Genomic DNA, 23,488 nt, shown 5'->3' on the forward strand with positions numbered 1-23,488 from the left:
TAGGGTTGTCATGGATAGTCAATGAGAAAACAACAAGAAATGCTTAAAAGAGTGGCTATTACATACTAGGATCAGAATAACTCTTAGCTATGTTGGTATTAATATATTACTCATATTTTATATAAACTGTAGGAGATGCAGAAAATTCTATTTCAACTGATGTTGGTGATTTTATTTTTTCACCCAACAGTTTGAACACATGATTGGGCATAAATTCACGTGATAAATATTTAAAATTGGGACTATTACGAAAAAACTGGAACATATGGTATTATAACTAGAGTGTATATCTTTGATGACCAGAATACTTGTGCCCACTAAGTATAGCATCTTCTCTTTGTGAATTCTTCCTACCTGATGCTATTACTTCTGTTGCTTTCAAACTATTGCCCTTTTAATTATCAGTGGAACTCTTTTATAATAAAATCTCAGGGAATACTCCAGTGTGGAAGTAACAGTGTGGGAAGTAACAGTGGGGTCCTTGACCCAGAGCCCTGATTATTTGTTGCCTCTATGACATCCCAGGGTCCTGGAACCACAGTTTGAAAACGTTATTGCTTATAGTTAGAGATATAATCAGTTTACCAGATAATGGTCTCCTTTATAATTATTTTTTTTCTTTTTTTTTTAATTTTTTATTGGTGTTCAATTTACTAACATACAGAATAACCCCCAGTGCCCGTCACCCATTCACTCCCACCCCCCGCCCTCCTCCCCTTCTACCACCCCTAGTTCGTTTCCCAGAGTTAGCAGTCTTTACGTTCTGTCTCCCTTTCTGCTTTATAATTATTATGCCCTGGTTGTATATTTCTGGTTTTTTAAAAAAGATTTATTTTATTTTTATTTCAGAGAAGGAGAGAGAGAGAGAAAGAGGAGGGTCAGAGAGGCTGAAGCAGGGCTTGATTTCATGACCCTGAGATCACAAATGATTTCAACATCCTTCTTTCTTCTTCATCTCTCTAGGCCTACTGATACCATTTCAGGATTTCTTGGGTACCTACTCTGTACCCAGTACTGCACTTGACACTAAGGGAGCAAACGGGGACTTGAGTTAAAGAGGCAGCAAAATAGGGACACCCCCCCCCCCCTTCCTGTTGCAGGGACAGAGCTGGAGGAACCATGACTATAGATTATGCTACAGGCAAAGTGTTCGTCGAACTCCCGAGGCTGCATTCCATTTACCTGAGTCAAATGTCCCACCTTTGTTTGAGTGTGAGCTGTAGTTATTTATTTATTTTTAAAGTAGGTGTGGTTGTTAAATGTAGGGGAAGTGTTATGTGAAATCCTAAAGGAGGGCTGGGGGGGGGGGGCGGGAGGTGGGAAAAACTTTCCTCTTTTAATACTAAATATCTTTTCTCTGGACCAAGGGTTTGCAAAGTGTGGTACGAGGACTAGTAGCATCAGTTTCCCCTGAGAAAGGGTCAGAAAGGGCTGTGGGCCCCACTGAATCTGAAACTCTGGATGTGGGGTCTGTGATTTTTTTTTTTTTAAGATTTTATTTATTCATGAGAGAGAGAGAGAGAGAGAGAGGCAGAGACACAGGCAGAGGGAGAAGCAGGCTCCATGCAGGGAGCCCGACGTGGGACTCGATCCCGGGTCTCCAGGATCACTCCCTGGACCGAAGCCGGCGCTAAACCACTGGGCCACCCAAGGGATCTGTTGTAACAACCCTCCAGGTGATTCTGCTCCGTGCTCGGGTTTGAGGACCATTCTCCTAGCTCATCCCGGCCGCGGTGCGTGCAGGAGAGGACGCCCTGCGTAACCGGGCGCCCGGGAGGAGGTCGCCGCAGCGCGCGTCCGCCTCTCCCCGCAACCGCAACCCGCCCGCCTTCCCCGGCCGCGGGCGGGCTCCCGGGCCCCGGTCCGCTCCCCTCCGAGCCGCAGCTAAACCCCGGCGAGTGGATTCCGAGTCGGCTGGCCGGGGTGCCGGCCGGGCATGCGCAGTGGCGCGAGCGCAGCAGCTGGGCGGCCGCCGAGAGGTGTCCGCAGCCCGGAGCTGGGGTGCTTGGATCCCGAGCGGGAGCTGGGGGCTCGGCGGCTGCGGCAGGTACGGGGCGCGGCGGTGGGCTCGAGAGAGGCGGGCTGGAACGGGGGGCAGAGAACCGAGGGTCACGTCTTCGCTGGCGCGCGGCGGCTCGAGGCTGGGGGGGGGGGTCCCCCGGTTCCCCTCGCGGGAGAGGCTGTGCAGCGCGGCGCCCTCAGCCCTCCCAGGTGCACCTGCCGGGTCCCCGCAGCGGCGAGCGCGGGCAGGGCGTACGTTGTGCATTTATGCTGCTTACACCTGACACCTGAACTGCGATCCCCTGCTTGAAGTTAGGCATTTTGGTAACTTTTCTGTATATGCCTCTGTCGCTTTTAAACTTTGGGTGGCTGCTGCCGAGGCTTTCTGATCCAGTCTGTTTCACTTGAATTCTGTGAGTGATTTTTTTTTTTTTATTTGCTTTTGGTTTTTTGGTGCATAGGATCAATAGTGCTGGGGTGAAATCGCACCCGTGGTTTCTGGTTTTGGTGCCTTCCTGGAGCGGGGGGGGGGGGGGGGGGGGGGCTCTGGATGCGGCATAAAGAAATGTCAACTTTAAGCGAATTTCAGGGCCAAACACCTTAAGCATTTCAGCTGTATTTTATTTTATTTTATTTTATTTTTTTCAGCTGCATTTTAAAGTAGAAACTTTATAAAATGTAAGATTTCCACACACACACCCCCCCATCCGCCCCGTACTTTTTCTACATTACTGTTTATTTCAGGCTTCGTTTGGTGCTGTTAAAAGAAAGCGATCTTTTAGTTAACAAGAGTTCTCACTTTTCTGTCCTTTATTTACCTGGTCACATCTTAAAGCTCATACACAGATATTTTACCCTGGGGCTGTGGTATTGATTGAGTACACTTGTAGGAGGCTAAGGCTGTGCTGCACAAATTTCTTGGATAACTTGTGAGTCCTAAGATTTTAGGCCAGGGGGGACACACTGAACATTATTTAGGTAAAGTGTTAAATTTATCATGTGGGAGGCATGTATATAGAATTAATGAGTTTAGGAAAAAGTCTTAGTTCAGGAAGAGAAACCTATATGGAAAGGGAATATGGATACCTGCGTTTCCCTCCACCCTCTCCCCTTCCCATGATGAATGTTTTAATGGCAGAAATAATAGACAGTTGGTTTAGTTTTGGACTATTAGAGACCTTCGAGGTCAACCAGTTCAGCTGCTTCAGTTTACAAATGAGAAAACTGAGACCAATGAGGTTAAATGACTTGCTGTGGCTGCTGGAGCCCCTCCTTGGCAAAGCTGGGCCTAGGGCCCAGGTTTTCTGATTTTAGGGCTCTTTTTACTATCCCCTGATAATACTCAATTCACAGTTTCAGGAGATTACTTTTTTTTGGGGGGGGGGGAGTAGATTATTAAACTTTATTTTTCTCTTCTACCCTCTTATACTGCCTGGTTTAAGCAGAAAATTAGTCATTCCTGTTACTCAGCTTGATAGTGCCTTGTAAACATCTTTCAAAAAGTGCCCTCACACTCAAGCCCCACCTCACAATTTGCTGATTTTGAAACCTCCCTCTTTTCTTGCCTTAGTCACATTGGGTCTTTGGCTCAGAATGCCTTTTTGCCTCCTTCCCTGAAGTCCTGCCCGCACTGCAGGATGTAACTCAGGTGTGATCTCTTCTTGAAGCCTTCCTTGATTACTGTAGCCAGAAATTAGCTCTCCCTCTTCTAAATCCCTCAGCATTTATTATGATTTTCTGTGCCACTAATATCCCCTTCATCTTTAGTACCCCTCTATAATACAAGAGTATTTTAGGATGTGTCCCAGCTTCTTGACCAGTTTGTAAGCTCTTAGAGCTTAAAGCCTATGACTTAGACATCCCATCCAGCACTAAGCATGTTCTCAGCCACTGTTTGTGGGAGGGAGGTGAATTACAGATCATTTTGTAAAGGGATTTGTTTTGTTTTTTAAGAATTTAAGTATTTATTTTGAGAGAGAGTGCGAGCAGGGTGAGGGGTAGGAAAGGAGGGAGAGGGAGACCATCTCAAGTAGACTGAGCACAGGGTGGAATGTAGGGCTGGATTCTTCCACCTGTGCCGAAACCAAGAGTTTGGTGCTTAACTGAGCCTCTGTAAAGGGATTTGATGTGGATATTATGTAATACGGGGAAGGCCACCTTAGAGCTATAGCAGGACAGTGGCCAAGTCAAACCAGGCTAATGGAGTGATTCTCATATTTTGATGAGAGCTCGTAGGTCAGTTTGGGGAGTGCTGGGGAAAGGGTAAAATCATAATAGGGAAGGGTTGCCCAGGCCTGTATTTAAGCATGTGACTCAAGTGCAGAGTGGAAAGCACAGATTTAAGAAATGATGTCAAGGAAAAGGAAAAAGCTTTTGGTAAAAAAACAAGATGCAGAGAGGAGTTTTGGGCTTAGTGTGTTGGTAATGGGCTTGTAATATTTTTTATCATATAAATGCCTCCAATTGTGACATTATCTTTTTCTGTTTCTTAAAATTATTGATATGGTTATTTCCCATACTAGATGATAAGCTTTTAGGGGGATGATCTTTTTTTTTTTTTTTTTTTTAGGGGGATGATCTTTAACCCTTCATGATGCTAGGCGCCTGTAGCTTTGCAGTATTAGACTCTCAATAGTTATTGTATGAATACATATTTCTTGACATGGAAAAGGTGGGCATTTAGGATCTTAGAGCTATCAGGTAGTACTTTATCCCGACCATTCCCTCATTATAAGAGGAGGAACTGCGTTATGCTTAACTAAGCTAGTTAGTGGTGAAGCCAGAGCCTGTATTCAGGTCTCCTCACTTACTTGCTTGTTTCATTAATTCTAACTTTTTGAGGTTATTGGCCTCAAGATTAATTTGAGTTGGCAACAGGGCACTCCAGTTCGAAATGTTCTGTGGATCGAAAACCCTCAGAAACCAATCAAAAGGAGGGAATTTGGTGGCCAAGGGGAGGAGGTCTGTGTTATTGGAAGAGATGAGACACAAGGGATGACTGGCCATTTCCAGGTTGAGTGCACAGAGTGAGGAGGGGTGAGGCTGCAGTCCTGGGAATCTGCAGATGATGGAGTTGTGGAGGAGTCTGGAGAGGACATGGTAGCCCAGCTTCTGGGGCAGAAGACATAAAAAGGGGAGCCCAAAGCTCTTGTACTGAGAGTGTCTTTGGGAGATATATTTTACACTACCAGGAGGTGGAGAGCAATGGTTGTGGGGGTAAGATTGAGAGAGAATTGTGATCAGACTCTCTACTTGGAAAAATAAGAAGGCAGTTCTTCGGAACCCAAAATCAGTTCAGGAGGTGGTTTGAAATACCTGTTTACTTGGAACAGATGTTGCAAATAGCTGTTTTGCAAATCAAAACACAGCCTTGGGCGGCTGGGGTGGCTCAGTGGTTTAGTGCCGCCTTCAGCCCAGGTCCTGGAGACCCAGATTGGGATGGAGTACCACGTGGTCGGGCTCCCTGCTGGGAGCCTGCTTCTCCCTCTGCCTGTGTCTCTGCCTCTCTCTCTCCCCCTCTCTGTGTGTCTCTCATGAATAAATAAATAAAACCTTAAAAAACACACACACACACAGCCTTTTCATTGGGCTGCACACAGCAGTGAGGAAGCTGTTGACAGCACATCATTTACGCTGACATTCACAAGGTAGTTGACCACCAGCTTCAACTGGTAGTGATGCTTATTCCTGTAAAAGACCCAAGGAAAGAGAGTGGTTCAAAAGGAGAGACAGAGCTTGAGAGATGGTTTACCAGGGGCAGGGGAAGGATTGGCTAGATATAGAGGGATTACCTTTTTTTTTTTTTATTATGACTTTAGACAAAATTGGTTGGACAGCCAAATGCAAATCAGATAGTATGTTGAAGTTAATGTCTCATACACTTAAAAAATATCCAGATATTACATTCTAGAGTTATATATCACAAAATTATTATAAAATGACTGTATTCTGAATTTTTCTCAAAATAATAATGATAATGTTAGTAACTAGTATTATAGAATGTTTTCCATGGACCAGACACTGTACTAAACACATTAAAAGCAGAATTATCATTGCGTCTTTATAAACCATCCTATGAGATTGGTGCAATTATTATTCCCATTTTACAGATGAGAAAACTGAGACCTAGATAAAGTCACATTTCTGAGGTAATACCATTGACAAGCATTGAGTTGAGCTTTGATCCCAGGCCTGCCTGTCTTCAGGCATGGAGAGCTCAAATAACTTAAATATCTTAACAAAATACAAAGCTTTTTCTGTGGTAACTCTAACAGGTGCTTAGAATGGCCACAGATTTTAGCTGGTGAAACTCTCAACAGTCTATGAGCCAGACTTTATTTTTTTATTTATTTTTTATTTTTTTAAAATTTTATTTATTTATGATAGTCACACACACAGAGAGAGAGAGGGGCAGAGACATAGGCAGAGGGAGAAGCAGGCTCCATGCACCGGGAGCCTGATGTGGGATTCGATCCGGGGTCTCCAGGATCACGCCCTGGGCCAAAGGCAGGCGCCAAACCGCTGCACCACCCAGGGATCCCTGAGCCAGACTTTAATCGAGAAACAAGACAACAGTGGTGAATCTTTTCGGCTTTTGTTTTTAAAAATTACTCCACTTAGTCTTTCTCTCCTTTTTTTACCCTCAAAACATCTGTGGAGGCAATCAACAACTCTTTCTCTGGGTGCACCATAAAGCTATTTCTGTTCAGCTCCTATTATCTTTCATGGGGTAGAGCAGGGGTGATGGAGGTGAGTTGGTGCAGTGATCCAGGAGATGCCTCTGAGTTGGGGGTGCATGAAACTCACTGGTATATGAGCTTAAGGACTCTTGGGTGACCATGTTTGTAAGAATTTTTTTTTCTCCTGGGGTGGCAGGATCTACTACTAGAAGCTCCTGGAATATCTGTGGATCCTGATCCTTATCTTGATCTCAGGTCTTTGAACCATGGTCAGAACCTTCAGGAACAATCCAGACCTGAACACATTCTTCTGGGATCCTCAAGATCAGTGGGTTCTGAAGTCTGTGGGGACTTGTTGCAGTTGGAGGTGGAGACCTCAGGGAAATACCCAGGTTAGAAACAAATAATTTAGAGTCAGGACTGGCAGCCCCCAGATTTGACCAGTGAGTTGTCCTTGAGAAATTGCCTCCCATCCACTTCCTTGATGAACTTAAATTCTCCCTTTTGGGAGTCTCAAAATGGAATCCAGCTGAGAGTGTTCTTCCCCTACCCAGGCTGAGTCCTGTTTCCATGGTTCTCTTCACCTTCTCCTGGTTCTGTGCTTTCCCAGGGCATGGGCACTGGGTATAAAAGGAAAGATTGCTAACTTCTGGCCTCTACTCATTTCAACTCCTCTCAACATCCAAGAACCACCCTGCTTTGTCCCTGAACAAAGATCCAAATCCACATTTTCTTCTGGATGATGATGAAAATCAGGGAGAAAGTGAAAGAGGCCTTTGTACTGCATGTAGGTTTATAGGTTATAAAATGGCTATGCAAGTTTGATTGCTAGAAATTTTGCTGATATAAAAGATCATGAGACATCAGGCTGTGTCAGCTTTGGTCATCTTCTTTTCCCTACTCCTGTGCCTCAAAGTACTTCTTGGCTGTTTTTGGTGAGAAGTGTGTAGCATGGCTTCTGTAAAGGCAAATTGCTTTTTAATAACACTGTGGGTACACGGCATGTGCTAGAGTGATGATTAGGGGAGTTTCTTGTTTAAAACACTTGTTTTATCAGAAAGTTTCTATTTTAAAAATATTTTGTTTATTTGAATGAGCTTGCACAAACGGGGGGAGGGAGAGGGACAAGCAGACTCTGTGCCAGCATGGAACCAAATGTGGGGCTCTATCTCAGGACCCTGGGATCATGACCTGAGCTGAAATCAAGAGTAGACAACCAATTGAGCTATCCAGGTGCCTCATATCAGAAAGTATTTTATTTTTTAGAAGAGTTACAGCTAATTTGCCCACAAAGTCCAGTTGTGAGATGACTTTAGACTTGATAAGAAACTAAATTTTTGTTATTTGCTTTTAAGCAATTCAGAACTATAAAGGTACAAGAATATTTGGATGATAACTCACTGCACTGGACCATGCCTTCTTCATAAAGCCCAAGCCAACCACAGAGGAAACATGTGAAACTATCTTTTCCTATAGTAAGGTGGATGGATGTCTTCTTTGTAATATGGAAGGTTTGTGGGGGACTTTTGTCATGATAAAAAGCAAAAGGTTTTTGGGGGAATGGTTGACATTTATTATTGAGAAACTCAAATTGTTTAAAGATCAAGGAAATAACACATTTTTTGAAACTTAAGAAATGATGAAATCCCCTTCAATTTGTTGGAGAACCAAGAAATGAGATTTTAGCAGTGCCGTCAAAATAGAATTTGAGTTTGAAACATTGGTAAATATGCGTAAAAGGATCAGTCCTGGTAACTCAGCCTTGGGCCAATGTGTACTTGTCTAAACCTTCTTCCGTACAGTGAATTCCCATGTGGGGCCCTCTGCACTCTATGAATAAAAGAGTAAACCTACCCCATGGATCACAATTGTAAAATCCAAAGTGATGCATGACAATCTGTGAGCTAAAACTGATGTTGATCAAGCAATTTGAATGCCTTAGAAAGTACCGGCTGTATTCACACATTGTTCCCATAGCTGATGCTCAGAATCTAGATTAAATTGTTGAAATAAAAGAAAAGCAGGTTCAGCACTGACTCACTTACAGTGAATGATCAAAGACACAAGAAGACTTTTTGTTTCATTTCACTTTGTCATCTTCAATGACATCTTTGTAACTATATTGGTTTCTTTTTTTTTTTTGTCCTTGATGATATATACTCAAAGTGTACTGTTTATAGATAAAAATCAATGCAAACTAGAATTTTGAGGTTTGATAAATGAGTCTCTGCTTAGGTTTTAATGCTATTCATCAATAATTTGGTGGGAATACAGTACCAAGTTAGTACATAATTGAACCTGTAGCTCGATATCAAGTTAGTATTTATAACCTTTGGGAACAAACCCAAATTTCTCAGACTCCTGAATTCTTTCATCTGAAGGCTTTCTCAGCATATTCTCTCCCTTTTCCTTCCTCTCTCCTCAGCTTTAGGTTCATTGGAACACTTTTTTGGTCCAGATGGTGTTTTCAAGAGTGGGCCAGTTCTTGCAGAGTTTAAGTGTTATTGGGTCAGTAAGGTGCCAGCCGTGAAACACAGCTCACATAAATTCAATGATATTTTTTTGGCAAAGTTGTCATGCAAGTGAATTAATTTTGGAAAAATGACATTAATAGCAATTTGCCTTATCCCTATCCTTATCCTCAAACAGCCCAAGTTAAAGATCACCATCAATGGAAAAAGGTAGTCTGAGAATCTCTGATTGAGTAATGGTCAATCAAAATGAGCTAGGTAATTTAAAGTTTAGATATCTGAAATCAGTTGGCCTATGATCCAGAGCATGGATGGGAAGTCAAAGTCTGCTCCTCATTAGCTGTAGGCTTAATGATCAAACAAGACAATGAATGTGAAAGCAATTAGTAAGCTATAAGGTAAGGAGTTAAGGTATCTATTGATAGTTATAATTTTCTGACCTTGTCGCCTTTCACTGATAAATAGCCAAGACTTTGAGAATGACTTATCTGTTTAAGGTTACCTACTTGGAAGGTACAGGGATGGAAGACACATATATATTCTAATTTCAGCATATGACAAAATTTCAGGGCTCAGGATTGGGACCATAGTGATAGCCAAGACAGATACACGGTCCCAGTCCTCTTGGAGCTTCGGACTAGCTCCAAATCTGGTGCTCATCCAATCAATCCATATTCTTTTACTGATCAGAGGAAATAATTTTAATTTTATATTTGTTTTTTATAAAATCCTAAGTATGTTTGTAGCTAAGCTTTGACTCTGGAGTTCTTTAAGGAATTTCTCCATTGTCAGAGGTGCCTTCAACAACTGTCCCCTCAACTTCAGATCTCGATGGATAAGATATTTATTAATCTCCATTAGGGCCAGAGGAGTTGGATGCCTCTAAGCATTCTTCTCATTGTCAATCAGAGGGTTGTTGCAGAAGAATAATTTTCTTTCCTCTGTACAATCAGAGGGCTGCAGTTGAATAAAGGGAAGTGAGTTGGGGGCACGGCTGTGAGGGAGACATGTCCCTGTATTCATGCTTTCATAGTCAGAGGGAGGAGGCAGACATATGGACAGCTAGGGACAAGAGTAAGCACCGGGAGGAAGGGCTGAATGAAGCTTTGGGGGAGCCCAAGTCAAGAGCAGTTAATTTTGCTCAGGGGGTCGAGGAAGGTGTCAAGACTTTTGAGCTGAGCCTTGAAAACACAAGTTCAGTGTACAGAAAATAGATGGAGGGGATCCCTGGGTGGCGCAGCGGTTTGGCGCCTGCCTTTGGCCCAGGGCGCGATCCTGGAGACCCAGGATCGAATCCCACATCGGGCTTCCGGTGCATGGAGCCTGCTTCTCCCTCTGTCTGTGTCTCTGCCTCTCTCTCTTTCTCTCTCTGTGACTATCATAAATAAATAAACATTAAAAAAAAAAAAAAAAAAAAAAGAAAATAGATGGAGGAAAAAGCATTCTTTGGAGAAGGGACAGGAGCAAAATCATGGAGACAAGAAAGAGCTGGCCTGTTCAGGAAGCTGCAGGTATTTAAGTGTATTCTAAAACTTGAGCACGCGTAAGAATCACCTGGAGAGCTTGTTGAAAAATGGATCGCTAGGTCCCAGCTGCAGAGTTTCTCATTCTTTAGGTCTGGGATGGGCCTGAAGAACTTCAATTCAGCAAGTTCCCAGGTGAGGCCAAGGCAACTGCTGATCTGGGAACCACACTTTGAGAAACAGTGGGCTAGAATAAAGGGTGTGTGTGACAGATGAGCTTGGAAAAAAAATGTTTTCTTTTGAAACTATACTACCTTCACAAAATTGATGTCTCAGGTTTTTTGTTGCTGTTGTTTTTTAAGTTTGTTTGTTTATTTATTTATTTATTTTAAGTTTATTTTTTAAAGTAATCTCTATACCCAACATGGCACTTGAACTCATGACCCCAAGATCAGGAGTCCCATATTCTACTGACTGAGCCAGCCAGGCACCCCATTGTTTTGTTTTTTAATTAGTCTCATTTACCAGGTGGTTGTTGCCTTGGGCCCCTTCCTGTTTCCTGGAAGGTCCTTATCCACTCTATACCCCACCCCCCTAGTTCTCCCAAGAAATCAGTCCTCTTCTTATAGTACATATTTTTAAATAACTGCTGTTCAGTCAGTATAGCCATTCCACCCATGGAAAGCCGAACAGACAACATCAGCTAGATGATTTTAGGAGCTGACCCCAAACCAAGTATGAATGATTAGTATATTTATGGGGTATATAATTGGATTTTATTTTTGTTACTCTGGATATCATGTTAAACTTTATTCAAGTATTTTTGGAATAGTTTGTAAGCTCTGAGCTAAGCGGTAGGATGTACACAACGGCAGAAATGTTCCTTCCCTGACCTCAGAAAATGAGTACTTTTATAGGAGGCTTAAGATGCATGAATTCATGGCTCCAGTACAGGGCCATTGGTGCCACGTGCTATGGGAATGATAGAAACCAAGAGTAATGGGACTGAGTTGGAGGAAGGCTCACTTCCCATTGTAACAGGGCAGGCAGGACAAGAGGTGAGAGAATAATGATTAATACTATCCTCTGATGTCTTATGCATCTTTGTAAGCCATCTGAAATGAGGGAGCATTTGTCTATATAAAGCGAGTAATGGAGGAGGGGCATTTGAAGTAGGTAGGCATTGGAGGATGGCAGATGCTCACCAGGCAGAGTGGTCAGCAGGGAGAGGAAGAGGTGTTCCAGACAATGGGGCAACTGAACCTCAGAATGGAGGTGTGGCAGGGAAACGCAGGTTCAGCCAGGGATGAGAACTCCGGTTCATTTTAGAGAAGTGCAGGGAGATAAGACTGGAAAGGCATTAGGGAAGGTTGTGGAGCATTTTGACTAGGAGATTTCAGGCTTTATACTGTAGGCAGTGTTGAGTTATCATAGGCTTATCTTGGCCTAGTCTGATTGTCAGTTCCCTCCAAACCCCCAAACACATGAGAAAAGGAGGAACCCTATTTCTTACAGTGCCTTTATCTATAGTTCATACTCTCTTGGATAAACATCTAAAATGCTTTTCCCTGGCTCTGATTTTAATATATACATTTCAGTCATCTTTTGGATTTGCAGAAATTAATCTATCATTAAAGGCTTCAGTGTCTTTTAAAAATATGTAAAATGTTAAAGGTCAACTAGTTTCAATTTTTGAGAGACAAATGATAAAAATGAGACAATTACTAGGTCTAGTGATCATAGTACTTGTTCTGGATTGTTCTGGGAAGACGAATTCAAAAGTTATGGCTAAGAATATAAGTATGGAGTCTTAAGCAGATACTTTCAAGCTGACTCCCACGTACTGAAAGAGTACAAAGGTGAGGGTGAATGACAGTGTGGCATCTCTTCATAATTGCTTTAGCTATAAATGGGGCAATGTCTCCAGGTTTAGTGCCAGTTTAGAAGAGCTTATGTCTGGAGATTAAAGGGCACTAAGGCCAGGAGGTCACTTCTGTTCATCTTTCTGGGGGATGCCCACAAACATTTATGTCTCATTGGAGATTTTGAGCATCTTCTGTATGTATCCCCTAAAAAGTATCCTGTGTTGACAACTACAGTGTGGTGGGAAAAGCAAAAAACAGTGGATTTGTAAGTAGAAGTTGCCACCCTGGTGTTAACACTTGCTAGCTGACCCATAAAAGAGACAGCATAGTGAGTGACTGAGACAGAGCTACTGACTTCCCTTTGCCCATGATCCGCAGCTACGAGATTCAGTGGGTGGGAAAGTCACGCAGCCTATCTGAACCTTGGCAGTGGCAATGGTTTATGTATTGTTGTGGTTGTTCTTTTTTGCTGTGGATTAAATAAGATCATATAGTTAAATTGAAAGGTACCATATACATTTTAGATTAAAGTCTTCTAATAGGGGCGCTTGGCTGGGTTAGTTGGAGGAGCATGGGATGCTTGATGTCAGGGTCTTGAGTTTGAGCCCCTTATTGGGCATAGAGATTACTTGAATGAATAAATAAAAACTTTAAAAAACGAATGTAACTTTTTTTAAAAATTTAATAACACTAAGACTTATTTGAAGTTCTTGGGGCCACAGATGTAAATGGCCATGGATCCAGAGTATGAGCTACTGCTGCTCCTCCCCCTCCCCCTGTGAGAGTTCTTCAAGGCAAGATTGTATCTTTTCTAACTTTGTATCCGCATTGCCTGATGCATAGTAGGAACTTGATAAGTTGTTCAATTGTTGAATGAGTATAGTAAAAAAGAATTAATGAATGGATGAATCTATGCCCACCTCCACTCTGTCACATACCTAATACTTTCTAGCTTCTACCTGCTTGTAGAGACTAAAGACCCATGGTGCCTTATTTTATGTATGTAAGCAAGCTCTGTACCCAATGTTGGGCTCAAACTCATGATCCCAAGATCAAGAATCGCGTACTCTACTGACTGAGCCAGCCACGTGCCCCCTGGTGCCTTATTTTTTTTAGACTGCTAATCCCCTGACAGTAAATCTTGAGAGATAACCCAGCCTTATCCAATGTAGCTGTAGACATAGCTACATTGCTGAGTTCAAAGTACAAGGATCTTTGTGGATTCACATGCATTCTAAACTAATTCCAGAAATGAATTAAATAATATTTAATAATATTTTACATGTCGATAATGTATGTACAACTGATTTCACCTCTGAAATAAACTAACACATATAAATTGAGGTTATATTCCCCTCAAAGTATTTTCTATTTTAAGAGGAATCAGATTAGAAGAGTAGCTTACAGAGATGTTTGGAGAAATGTGTATTAATACACTGATCTGCTAGAGGTTTGGATACTTGTTTTTCATGCAGTTAAATGAAACAAGACCTGAAAGTAATTTTATTCTGCCTTAGGTTTCACAGTCTGTCAACATTAGCAGTACAATTGACCCTTGAACATCATAGAGGTTAGGGGTGCTTACCTCCCCCTATTTGCCTCTGCAGTGAAAAATCAATGTATAACTTCTGAATCCTCAAAAACATTTTTAAAAAGATTTTATTTATTTATTCGTGATAGTCACACAGAGAGAGAGAGAGAGAGAGAGGCAGAGACACAGGCTGAGGGAGAAGCAGGCTCCATGCAGGGAGCCCGACGTGGGATTCGATCCCCGGTCTCCAGGATTGCGCCCTGGGCCAAAGGCAGGCGCTAAACTGCTGCACTACCCAGGGATCCCTCAAAAACTTTGCTGTTGATAGCCTACTGTTGACCGGAAACCTTACTGATAAAATAAAAGCCTTACTGATAACATGAACGGGCAATGAACACATTTTTGGAGAGTTATATGTATAAAACTGTATTCTTACAGTATAATAAGCTAGAGAAAAAATATTAAGAAAATTATAAGGAAGAAAAAATACATTTACAATATTGTACTGTATTGGAAAAAAAATCTACATATAAGTGGACCAAGAATTCAAGCCTTGTTGTTCAAGGGTCAACTGTGATTCAGTTCTTGATTCATGAAATTAGGCTGGATTAATATGAGCAAAAATTCACCTTTTTCAATTTGAATAAAATGGTTTCATTTTGAAAATTATTGCCTGTTAATATACATCTGAAATGTGTCGGATAAAGAAAATTCACCCTGCTAATTTTTACTGAGTTATATTCTACCCATGTGATATGTATTGTGCTGTGGGAGACCAAGCCTTAATTGAAGTTTTCTGCAAGGTTAGTATTAAATTTCTCATAGGACTAGGACAATAAGTAATGGGAGAACTGAAAACATTATAATTTTCTAATAATTCAGAGAAAATGACTACATTCTGAGGAAGTGTACTAAAGCAGTACACCATGATGCTCATTTTTGCAAGTTAATTTATTATTAAATATCAGTGGGAATATTCTTTTGCATCCTATTTCACATTTCAGGCACACTTTAGGGAGGCCTTATGTTATATATGTTGCTCATTTAATCTAAGAAGGCTCACTCATGGCTTTTGTGTGCACAGGTTCTTTCAGTTATGTTATGCCCTTAGGCATTATACTAAGGGTATTACAAAATCAAGCAGTAGGACTTCTCGGGGAAATGAATGGTTTCATATTAAACAGACATTGTCAAAATCTTTGCCTTGAATAGGATTAAACAGTGTTCTATCAGTGTTTTTGGTGCACATGATGACTATTTTTTTGAAATAACAGCTTTGGGGTGCCTGGATGGCTCTGTTGGTTAAATGTCTGCCTTTGGCTCAGGTCACAGTCTCAGGGTCCTGGGATCAAGCCCCACATTGAGCAACCTGTTCAGTGGGGAGTCTGCTTCTCCCTCTCCCTCTGTGTGTTTTTCTTTCTCTCTCAAATACGTAAATCTTTGAAAAAAATAACAGTTTTATTGAGGTATAATTCACATCCATTCAAATTACTTATTTAACTGTAAGTCCATTTTAGAATATATATATATATATTTTTTTTTATCATCCTGTATCCATTAACACTCATTTCCTACCCACCCCTTGCTTAGGCAATGCCAAATCTACTTTGTGTCCCTATAGATGTACATATTCTTGAAATTTCATATAAATGGAATCATACATTATGTGGCCTTTTATGTCTAGCTTATTTCACTTAGCATAATGTTTTGGAGGTTCATCCATGTTGTAGTATTAAAATTTCACTCTTTATCACTGAATAATAGTCCATTGTGTGGATCCTATCTTATTTGTTGCTCAGTGGATGGGCATTTGAGTTGTTAACTACTTTTTGGCTATTATGAATATTGCTGCTGTGAACAAGTTTTTTGGAGGTTGTGTGTTTTTGATTCTCTTGGGCATATACCTAGAAATGGAATTGCTAGGTCATATGGTAACTTGTTTAACATTTTGGGGAATTGCCAGGCTGTTTTCCAATGTAACTGCACCATTTTAAATTTTATGTTATTTTATTTTTTTATGACTGCATCATTTTACATCCCACTGGCAATGTATGAAGGTTCTAGTTTCTCCACATCTGCACCAGCAATTACTATTTGTCTTTTTGGTTATGGCCATCTTGGTGTGAAAGTGGTATGTCATTATAGTAACATTTTTTTTAATTAATAAACTTTATCTTGTAGTATAGATTTACAGAGAAATTACATAGTACAGAGTTCTCATGTGCACCCACATTAATAGTTTACCCTATTAACATCTTACTTTACTGTGGTACATTTGTTATAATTAATGAATCAATGTTGTTACACTATTATTAACTAAAGTCTATAGTTCATTTGTATTTCCTTAGTTTTTACAGAAAGTCCTGTTTCATTCCAGGATCTCATCAACATACCACACACATTACGTTTAGCTGACATTTCTCAGGCTTCTCTTGGCTGTGGTAGTTTCTCTGCCTTTCCTTGGTTTTTGATGACTTTCAGAGTTTTGAGTAGTAGGTAGATTGTAGGGTGCCCTTTTTTTAAAAAAAATATTTATTCATGAGAGACACACACACACACACACACACAGAGGGAGAGAGGCAGAGACACAGGTAGAGGGAGAAGCAGGCTCTATGCAGGGAGCCCGATGTGGGACTTGATCCTGGGACTCCATGATCACGCCCCAGGCTGAAGGCAGGCACTAGACCACTGTGCCACCCAGAGATCCCCTGTAGGGTGCCTTTCTGTTGGAATTTGATTTTTCTTTTCGTGATTAGGCTGCATTGACATTGGTTTTGGTATAAAAAAGTATTACATGAAGCAGTTTACTTGGAGTATAAAATTACATGATGAGAACTGGAAATCAGCAAAAATATGGCTGATAGGAAATTCTTAGGAATTAAAAAATTCAGTTCCCTCTGGAGAATGAACATACACTTAAGATATTTTTTTCTAGCAAGGACTTGATCACGCTGGAAGATGATCAGGTAAAGTAGTAGAATTTATTACTGTGACTGTCATTAGCATCTAACCTAAGGGTAAAGCCAAAGGCATATTTTTCATTGCTTTAAATGTATACAAGAATGATGTTTTGCTTGTCATAAAACATGAAGTTAATAGAAATTCAGATTGACTTTAAGAATTCCATGGTCCTGGGGATCCCTGGGTGGCTCAGTGGTTTGGCGCCTGCCTTTGGCCCAGCGCGCCTCCTGGAGTCCCGGGATCGAGTCCCACGTCGGGCTCCCGGCATGGAGCCTGCTTCTCTCTCCTCCTGTGTCTCTGCCTCTGCCTCTCTCTCTCTCTCTCTCTCTCTCTCTCTATCATAAATAAATAAATAAATAAATAAATAAATAAATAAATCTTAAAAAAAAAAAAAAAAAAGAATTCCATGGTCCTGAGGTAGCAAGTGTACAACATACAGTGAGTATTTGACCACCATCAATTCCAGTAATCCTGACAGATGCCTTGTGAAGGGGGCAGGGAACTGAGGGTCGAGGATGCTGTGTCTTGTGGCCTGACTCACACAACTGTCAGTAGTTGAGCTGAGATTTGAATCCAGATTTGAGGTTTATACCTTACTGCTGTCCAGGCCAGGTTCCAGAGTTTCCAAAGGTTTTAAATCAGGAATGTTTTGAAGGACATAGGCTTGAGTTCTTTTTTTTTTTTTTAAATCTTTTTTTTTTTTTTAATTATTTATTTATGATAGTCACAGAGAGAGAGAGAGAGAGAGAGGCAGAGACACAGGCAGAGGGAGAAGCAGGCTCCAGGCACCGGGAGCCGGATGTGGGACTCGATCCCGGGTCTCCAGGATCGCGCCCTGGGCCAAAGGCAGGCGCCAAACCGCTGCGCCACCCAAAGATCCCTTGAGTTCTTATCATCCTGGATATTTTCACTGCCAGCTGGGGGAGATAGCATCTCTCTCTGTTCAAGGCCCCACTGAAATCAGTCCTATTAAAAGCACGCTTGTGGATTGCTAACAAAGGAGAGCCAGCTTTGCCCATGTCACTATGCCATCTTATCTGTCTGTGGCCTGCTAACTCCACTGCCACATGTGTCTCCTGAAATGACGTCTGAGAGCATAAAACAGGAAAACTGCCATGTAGGAGAACAATATATTCAACTAACATTGGTCAGTGGTGACATTGCTTAATATACATTGCTCATTGTATGTCTCAGCAAGATCTTGAGTTTGTTAATAAGTGAGTAGCATAGAGGATTTGGTCTTAAAGACTTTGGAAAAGAGTAAGTGTTGGGGCACCTGGGTAGCTCGGTGATTGAGCATCTCCCTTTGGCTCAGGGTGTGATCCCAGGGTCCTGGGATCAAGTCCCACATTGGGCTCCCCACAGGGAGTCTGTTTCTTCCTCTGCCCATGTCTCTGCCTCTCTCTCTGTCTCTCTCATGAATAAAAAGTAAAATATATTTTTTAAAAAGAGTAGGTGTAGTAATAATCTATAAATGCACTTGAAATGAAATAATAAAGTTGTACAAAAGGTCTGAGGAAGCTTTGGAAATTTTTCCTACTTGATTCAGCTAATCCTTATAAGTGGCCCAAGTAGATCGATCACAGACTGATACAAGGTTTCTTTCTGGTCATTACTTTCTGTATGAGTTAAGATAGGATAAGCTATAAAGCAGCAACAGATAACCCAGAAATCTCCATTGATTTCTTATTCACATAAATGTCAGTGTGCATTGGCTGTCCTCCAGAGCAGCTGTTGTATATGCAATGAATGACTCAGATCCCAGTTGCTGTGATTTTTGTGATTTTGCTGTTTTAACACAGGACTTCCGTGGGCGAGGGGGAAGAGGAGCTAAAGGCTCACACACTAGCTTCGAATTGCTTTGGCTTAGTTTGACACAAATTACTTCTACTCACAACCATTGATTGGAACTGATCATGTAATCCTCCTGGAAGTGAGAGAGAAGCACATGGCAATTCACTGAACAGCAAATGTCTTTGCCTCACCTTCTTTAGGGCAAGATAAGTGGTTGGTTTGCCAAACAACAGTAACAACAAACCCCTAACCTAAACCCAAACCCCCCCACCCCCAAAACTCCAGGAAAGAGGAAAATATACTGAAATATTTAGAGATAATTACTTGATACTGAATTCCAAATGAGTTTTGCCATAAACTAAATTTTTAACAATTTAGGTATGGCTGATTCAGCAACTTGATATACATTTGTGGATATCAAGACAGCATCTTTTTTTTTTTGTATATTTTTTTATTAGAGTTTGATTTGCCAACATATAGTATAACACTTAGTGCTTATCCTGTCAAGTGCCCCCCTCAGTGCCTGTCACCCAGTCACCCCATTCCTCTGCTCACCTCCCCTTCCACTACCCCTTGTTCGTTTCCCAGAGTTAGGAGTCTTTCATGTTCAGGACAGCATCTTCTAAGGGAATAAAGAAAAACTTACAAGAAAAAGGGGTTTTTTGTGTTATAATACTTCAGGTGATGATGATTAAAGCTTATATTTATTGAGGTATTTTTTTTTAAGATTTATTTATTTTGAAGAGAGAGAGAAAGAGTGTGCACATGACAGGGAGGGGCAGAGGAAGAGGGAGAGAATCTCAAGCAGACTCCACAGTGAGCAGGGAGCCCAATGTGGGGCTCGATCCCATGACTCTGAGATCATGAGCTGAAACCAAAAATTGGACGTTCAATGGACTGAGCCACCCTGGTGCCCCTAAAATAGTAAACTGTGTTTTTTTTTTTTTTTTAAGATTTTATTTATTTATTTATTTATTTATTTATTTATTCATGAGAGACAGAGAGAGAAAGAGAGAGAGAGAGAGAGAGGCAAAGACACAGGCAGAGGGAGAAGCAGGCTCCATGCAGGGAGCCTGATATGGGACTGAATCCCGGGTCTCCAAGATCACGCCCCTGGCTGAAGGCGGCGCTAAACCACTGAGCCACCAGGGCTGCCCTTTTGTTTAAAATTATTGTAGTGTAAGAAAATAGAAGTGGTAACTAAAATTAAAAAATTATTTTTCTGGACGCCTGGGTGGCTCGGTGGTTGAGCATCTGCCTTTGGCTCAGAGCATGATCCTGGTCCAGGGATTGAGTCCCACACTGGGCTCCCTGCAAGAAGCCTGCTTCTGTCTCTGCCTCTCTCTGTGTCTCTCACGAATAAACAAATAAAATCTTTTAAAAATTACTTCCTAAGAAGCAAGTATATAATTGCAAAAGGAAACATTTAGGAAGCAAATGTTCTAATAGTTTTTACTGATTTAATTGTAACTTGTTTCTGTCTGTGAGCAAAGATCACCAGCTCAGATTCTAATTCCAGATAAAAGAGATGTTCCTCTTTTCTAAACTAATTGAATCATCACTGAGAATCTGGGCAAGGCCAGATTTACAATTGAGTGTTTCCTCGTGTCCAGTTCAAAGATCATAATATAGATACTTTATATTTGTATATATATATATTTGTATATAAAGCTTATGTACGTGACCCATTATGTGGAAAGATTCTGTAATTATATTCCCAAGTGATCTTATTAGTCACCACACTGGGCCAACCATTCTACTATAGATTTAGCCTTAGCCCTCCTTGCATTGTTCATCTGAATCAGTGGAAAGGTTAGATCCCAAAGTGAGCACAACCTGTGAAATATCCCTAGACTGTTGAACATTTTTTTTTTAATTTTAATTTTTTTTTTTGTTGAACATTTCTGATTCACTTTTGGATCTGTTTTATGTTGAACCAGGAGGAAAAGGACTATGGAATCCATTCTTGTCCTAGAATGTCTTAAGGAGAGAAGTTGCAATACGTTTTATTTTCCCAGTTAAGTGTTGGCCTTGGAAGGAGTGAAGTGAGAAAGGGAAGGATTTTAAAAATCAAATATTCACCTTGACACCAACTCACTAATCTTTTGGGCAAAGACCGGGAATCAAGAGATACCCAAACTTGTGCCACTCTGGAGCAAGTGTCTGGCTGTGATACCTCTATCAGTTGATGGTGGCTTAGCAGGACTTTCAACCAGGATATACATGCAAATAAAAGATGATTCAAGACAAGGAAAGATCTTTGAACACTTTTATTGCACCATGATAATTTCCTAGATAGTAATTCTCCTTTCTCAGTGGTCTAGCTTCTCTCTTCCTTTTGTTTTTTTTTTTTTGTTTTCTGAGCATAAAATAAATTTTAATTTATTTCTAAATTAAAGGGGCTGCCAGTTGATGGTCTTTCCAAAAACAATAAAATTGTATTTGCTTTATATATAATCTAAAATTAAGTGTGCCATAAATTTCTATATTTGGTTACTTCTAATTATGGAATTTCTGTCCTGTACCAACACAGGATATGGCTACTTTTTCTTCCTCGAGTCCTGATCTTTTAGGGAACTAGAGATGTTGAAAAGGGGATTGCCTTTTTATTTCCAGTCCCTTTATTGTGTTTCTCATCACCTTCCATGAGTTTGGGCCACTTTGGGGTAAGCACTTGTACATTTGTTTATGATTCCTACAATTATGGCTTCGGGACTGAGAATGGAAGCAAGCACCACTGAGGAGGAAAAAAAAAATACACCTGTTTTTCTGTCAATAGGATAGCCCTAATAGTTTGAGTTCAGGGGTAGCTCAGGAAGTTTATGGCAGGTAGTAGAGCTCTTGCTTAACTACCGTTCATTTAAGTATGCTGTATGGGAAATGAGAGTAGCTAGGAATCATAGGATTGTGGCAAACTGTTTACATCTGTTGAAAGGGCACAGCTGTCACTGGCCTAGCCCAGTGCTACGATGTAGAAATGTGGGCTCAGTGTTGCTAGCCCGATTTGTTTTGTTTTATTTATTTATTTTTTAAAGATTTTACTTATTAGGGAGTTAGCAAGAGAGCATGAGCAGGGGCAAGAGGGAGAATCAGGCTCCCCATCGAGCTGGGAGGCCGACATGAGGCTCCATCCCAGGACCCTGAGATCATGACCTGAGCTGAAGGCAGACACTTAACTGACTGAGCCACCAAGGCACCCCAGGCCTCCTGATTTTAAAAGAGAAAATAGAAATCCGAATTTTATGTTAATCCCCTGCTTCTAGGTTCACCCCCAAATTTAAAAGACCCTTAATGAGCCACAAGGGACATGTGTCCAGGCAGGATGGAGCCCCTGGGTGCCATTTTGTCTCTTGGTAGCCAGGAGAGCCTCTTAGGGTGGTAAAGAAGTAGTTACAAAAGGCCTGAGATGGGTACCCCAGGAGCAGGGAGGTGATGACCTGCAAGACCTGGCATGAGTTTCACGGTTTTCTCTCTTTTTCTGTTTGCTGAGAGATTGCATGTTAATTTCTTGTTCTTCTTAAGGAAAACCTTTTGCTCTCCAGGTTTCCCTCCTACAGAAAGAAGTCCTGGGGATGCTAATCCCTGTTAAGGACTCTAGGAGCTGAGTGAGGCTGAGCAGAGAGGAGGCAAAACTAGTTACACATTAGGATTCGAAGCCAGGGTGTCATTTGAGAGCTGAGACACAAAAGTATCTGTGGGACATAGCATAGAAGCAGAGCTGCGAGACCCAAGGTAGAAGGGGTGGCCAAGGAGTATCCCAGGGGACTTTGCTTAGCTGCGGGTGGCTAGGGAGCTGTTGAGCTAGACAGCCTGGTCTGAGCAGTTGGTCGTGGTCTACCCAGAGAAGCAATCTAGGCTGAATTTCCTGAGGCTTTATATCTTCTCTCCATTTGCACCTCTTTGGTGATACCTACATATACTTCAAGGGCAGGAACATTATTCAGTATGCACACTTGATGTCCTCTGGCTTCAACTTTATGACTTAGACAAGACCGTCACTCTGCTTCCAGAATGAGGGCACAGCCTTTGGAATTCCTAGTTATTCCCACAATCATAATGTTGGATGCTCTTGGGTTTAGGGAGCTGATGATTTATACTATTCTCTTCTCTAAACTGATTGAGAAATAGAGGCCTCTCACAGTTCAAAATACCAAATTTATTCCCGATGCAACTGGACCATGACTACAGCCTGGGGCCAAGTGGTCTTCCTCATACCTTTTTCCCCCAGATTTTAACTTTTTTCATCTCATCCCAGGCAGACTTGCTAGATAGTTGCCTTTGGGTTGCTTACCAGATGGAGGAAGGGAGAGTTTGTGTCCTGAGGACAAGCTACTGCTAAAGAGAAAAAGTGCAAGCCATGTGAAGATAATGACATTGAGCACTTTGGTCCCATTCAGTATAGCAGTGGGTTCTCCAAGTATGGTCCCCACACAAGCAGCACCCAGCATTACCTCAGAACTTATTAGAAGTGTAGATCTGTGGTCTCTAACCCAAATGAACTGAAGCTGAGATTCTGAGATGTGGGGCTCAAACGTCCTGTGATTCTGTTGCAGTTAAAGTTTGAGAATCATTGCAGTAGAGGAGTTTCAATGGACCCAAGACACATCTCACCAGTAAGATAAATCAGTGCCCCCTTCCTTAGGGAGAATGAAAAAGGAATGTAGAGAAGAGGCCAGAAGTGCTGCTTTTACAACAGGCCCTCATGGAAACATAAGATAGGAGA

At 41.5% G+C, this 23,488-nt stretch overlaps 1 protein-coding gene across 1 annotated transcript in view; it reads left to right on the top strand.

The window, feature by feature from the left end:
* Window positions 1-1,923: 1,923 nt before the first annotated feature.
* Window positions 1,924-23,488, top strand: part of PLS1 (plastin 1) — a 103,388-nt gene continuing 81,823 nt past the window's right edge. Inside the window, exon 1 of the mRNA XM_038571108.1 lies at window positions 1,924-2,047. The gene's annotated coding sequence lies outside the window, so the exon portion shown is untranslated. The remainder of the gene's footprint in view (window positions 2,048-23,488) is intronic.

The sequence above is a fragment of the Canis lupus genome, chromosome 23, assembly GCF_011100685.1.
Source record: "Canis lupus familiaris isolate Mischka breed German Shepherd chromosome 23, alternate assembly UU_Cfam_GSD_1.0, whole genome shotgun sequence".
NCBI classification, from domain to species: domain Eukaryota; kingdom Metazoa; phylum Chordata; class Mammalia; order Carnivora; family Canidae; genus Canis; species Canis lupus.